At 40.3% G+C, this 4,453-nt stretch overlaps 1 pseudogene; it reads right to left on the bottom strand.

Moving 5' to 3' along the window:
* Positions 1-2,199: 2,199 nt before the first annotated feature.
* LOC127183611 (60S ribosomal protein L24-like) lies at positions 2,200-4,240 on the bottom strand (annotated as a pseudogene).
* Between the last annotated feature and the right edge of the window lie 213 nt (positions 4,241-4,453).

Genomic DNA, 4,453 nt, shown 5'->3' with positions numbered 1-4,453 from the left:
ATTACTATGTAAAGGAGCCATGGTCTGCTGAAGCTCTGACCACTACAGGGTCAGCATTCCTTAGGGATGAGCATCTGTGTTGCCACACTAGACGAAGAACTAGACCATATGACTGCTATTCCCCGGGTGGTAGGAAGCTAGACTATGGGTGCCTGTTATGACTTTGACGTTAACCTCAGGGATGAGGAATTTACTCATGACAGTAATACAACCCTTGTATCATTTTCGCAGGAAATGCAATCAACAACCTTGGAGACGCTGTGTTGAACTTAATGGGAAAAGCAGGTGTATCCGAGTGGGGCAAGTTATACACTGAAAGAACCTGGGGTGGCTGACTGTCACCTCATCAGACCTGTTCATTGAAATGATGCTTCTAGCCCCAGCTGAAGTAAGTTTGGCTGTAAGTCACAGTGAGGAGGTGTCCAAAAGTGTCCGTCATGTGGGCTGGTAGGAGCAGACTCATTCTGGAAGTTGCCACCTTTAACCTAAATATGCAACTGCCTGTAAGAAGATTCACAATCTCCTCCTGTGTGTTTCAAGGGGGAGGAATACTACTGTGAAACCTGTGATCTGCTTCTCTTCCTATTTCTTTCCTTGTAAAAGTAACTTTTAAGATGTAAAAGTATTTTCTTTTTTATTTGCCGGAGACTTACTGTCTCTGTCTGCTAACCTACGTCTAGTCCTGGAAGCTTCTAGCACCCCTACAATCTAGTGACTTACTGCTAAACAAGCTCCCCCCTTCTAGTTCTTTTTGAACTCTGCCTGGCTGGTTCAGCTCAGCTGTCTGGCTCAAAATCCTCTCCAAGCTAAGTCATTTACACTGGCTTCTCTCAGCATTTGACCGAATTGCTCTGCTTGGCCTCAAACTAACTCTAGCAACCCGTTCTAATCTTCTGGCTCCTTCTCATTCTCTGGATTATTCTGTCTTTACCTGTGTCTGGCTTGTTCTTTCTTCCACCTATCTCTGAAAAACTCTCCCAATAAAACTGTTTCCCCCTCTCTCTCTCCTTCTTCCCTGATCTCTAAAGTCGCCTCTCTTTCCTCTCCTTGTGAGAGTTGGGCATATCCTATTCTGTCAAATCTTCCCCTGATTCATTTTGTCTGCCTCTCAATTAGACATCACGTTTAAACAAGGGCATTTCATTCTACAAACTAACTTTACCTACATTGTTTGGGATTAAAGTGTGTACTAAGGGTGAGTCTGAATTCCAGCCAGATCACACAGACCTAAAAGGTTTTTGGATGTGATCAGAGCAGCCATGTCGCTGGATTAAAATTCTCCAACATTTCCTTGCATAGGTTCAAAACTGTATTCCTTGTTTATGCACCCAAATTCTTGTTTCAAATTCTGACTCTACAGAATTAAAACTAAGCTGACATTAAAACCAAAAAACATCACTGTGTTCCCTGAATGTTTTGTTTTGTTTTGTTTTTAATTTTATGTCTCCAGGAATTTCTTTCTATCTGAAAATATTTAATGAAGTATTCTGAAAATGTTTTATTGAGCAATAGTCTACATATCTTATTCTAGTTTCTGAATGAAAAAAAGCAGATCGGTTTATTTCTATCCTGTTTTAGTCAAATCACACTTTTGGTTATGTTTATTGAGCACTTGGTATGTGTCAGTCTAAGATGCTGCATTTATTAACTCATTGTAATGTGATCATCAATCCTACAAATTAGCCATAGGTATTCTACTTAAGTATAAACAAAGAAATTAAGCTACATAAATTTCAATCGACTTATCTGAAACCATGTTAATGGTAAGGGGGTCAAACAGGGTTCTACTCCGCAGAATGCCTTCAAAGCTCATGCAGCTTACCTCAGCTAAAGAGGGTTTCTTAGCCAATTCTTATAATAGTTTTTTAAAAGTATGTGTCTAGAAGAGGGTTTTGACAGTAGTTTTCCTGTCATCTACACATGTATTTTATAGAACAGAAATCACACTCAACTTGGTGCTTTCTAAAATAACTTCATATCAATGAGTTATGCTGTTAGCATTTTAGAAAGGAAGAAATAGTGGAATAGAACAACAGTATTGCCAAAGTAATAATTGAAGAATACAGATTCAGGTCATTTTTACAACTCTTTATTATATTACTTAGTATCAAGAGTTTTCAGTCAGTTTCAAGTAGTATCTTTAAATTCATTACATTTTTTTTTAGTTAGAAACTGATCTTTGTTTTAAACTCTGATCTATCAAGTTAGCATTTTCCCACCAACTTGGGGAGCAGAGACCTTCACAGGCTACACAGGCGTTAGGTGTTGCCTGGGTGGGGGCCTTGGCAACAGCCATTGCTGTCTTCTTTGATGCCTGCTTAGCCTTTTTGCTTCATTGGCAGCCCCGATAGCCTGATCTCCCTGAGTTGTCCTAACTTCTGTCTTCTGATTTCTCTTGGCTATTATACTAGCAAGAGATGCATCAGTGATGGCCCACTGGAATTTGACTGCAAGGCGGGTTTTTTCTTCTGAATTTCTTCTGACTGTCCCTCCTTGTGTTTTCTTCTGTGGACGACAGTCCAGTTTAATCTGCTAAGGATTTGGAAAGGAATGCAGACTTGCATTTTGCGTTAAAAAACTGGAAAACTGTTGATCAACCAGCCTGTTGCTATGCCAGTACCATACTGTTTTAATTACTGTTGCTCTATAGCACAGCTTGAGATCAGGGATGAGGATTCCTCCAGAGGATCTTTTATTGTACAAGACTGTTTTCCCTAGTCTGGGTTTTTTTTTTTTCCATATGAAGTTGAGAATTTAATCTTTTAAGATCTTTAAAAAATTGTGTAGATATTTTGATAGGGATTGCATTGAACTTGTAAATTGCTTTTGGTAAAATGGCCATTTTTACTAAGTTAATTTTCCTAATCCGTGAACAAGGGAGAGCTTTCCATGTTCTGATATCATCTTCAATTTCCTTTCTTAGAGACTTGAAGTTTTTTTTTTTTTTTAATACAAGTCCGGAGCTAAACAGAGAATTTTAAACAGAGGAATATTGAATAGCTGAGAAACACTTAAAGATATGCTCAACGTCCTTATTCATCAGAGAAATGCAAATCAAAACAACTCTGAGATTCCATTTGACACCCATCAGAATGGCTAATATAAAAAATTCAAGCAACACCACATGCTGGTAAGGATGTGGAGAAAGAGGAATACTCCTTCATTGCTGGTGGGAGTGCAAACTTGTACAACTACTTTGGAAATCAATCTGGCACTTTCTCAGATAATTGGGAATAGAGCTATTCCACTCCTTGGAATATACCAGAAAGATGCTCCACCATATAACAAGGACGTTTACTCAAATATGTTCATAGCAGCACTATTTGTAATAGCTAGAATCTGGAAAGAACCTATATGTCCTTCAGTAGAAGAATTGATAAAGAAACAGTGGTACATTTACACTGTGGAATACTACTCAGTTATTAAAAACAAGGAAATCTTGAAATTTGCAGGCAAATGGATAGAACTAGAAATGATCATCCTGTGTAAGTTAACCCAGACCCAGAAAGATACACATGGTATACACTTACTTATAATTGGATACTAGCCTAGCATGGATGTCCTCTGAGAGCTTTCACTCAGCAATGGATTGAGACAGATGCTGGGACTTGCTATTGGCACTCCAAGTGAGAGGGATATGGAGGAATGGAGAGATAGAAGGACCCAGAGGATCCTGGAACTCTACAAGAGGACCATTAAGGCTGGCAGATCTGGACCCAGGGGGTCCTGCACAGACTAATGTACCAACCAAGGACAATGCATGCAGTAAACCTAGACCTCCTGTTCAGATCTAGCCAATGGACAGTGAATTCTCCACAGTTGTGTGGAGAGCAGCGACTGACTCTGACATGAACTCTGGTGCCCCTATTTGACCACTTCCCCTTGGTGGGGAGGCCTGGCAGCACTCAGAGGAATGGTAAGCAGGCTACCAGGATGAGACCTGATAGACTGTGGTCATATGATGGAGGAGGAGCTCTCCTTCTGTCACAGGCCTAGGGAAGGGGATTAGGGTGAAAGGGCAAAGGGAGCAGGGGGTGAAACAGGAAGATACAAGTGAAGATATAACAATCGGGATGTAATCTTAACAAAATATTTTAAAAAGAAAGAAAGAAAGAAAGAAAGAAAGAAAGAAAGAAAGAAAGAGGAAATCCTTTCTGTTGGTCCTGGATTAATGCCATCCATGTCCGGGGTAGATCTTGTACCCATTGAAACTGCACAGCTTAGCCTTCATGGTGATAGCTGCTGGCCAGCAAGAGGAAAGAAGGTGAAGAGAAAGCTCATTGCAGTTAAGAGTGCTTCCTGCTCTTGCAGAAGACCCAGATTTGATTCCCAGCACCCATGTGGCAGCCCACAACCACCAGTAAGTCCTTTTCTAGGAGATTTCATACCTTCTTCTGACCTCTGCACACACATGATGCATATGCATACACCCAGGAGCACACAATACACATTA

The sequence above is a fragment of the Acomys russatus genome, chromosome 31 (assembly GCF_903995435.1).
Source record: "Acomys russatus chromosome 31, mAcoRus1.1, whole genome shotgun sequence".
In the NCBI taxonomy this organism is placed as follows: domain Eukaryota; kingdom Metazoa; phylum Chordata; class Mammalia; order Rodentia; family Muridae; genus Acomys; species Acomys russatus.
Note: the sequence above shows the minus strand (reverse complement) of the source record. Positions and strands in the feature narration are given on the sequence as shown.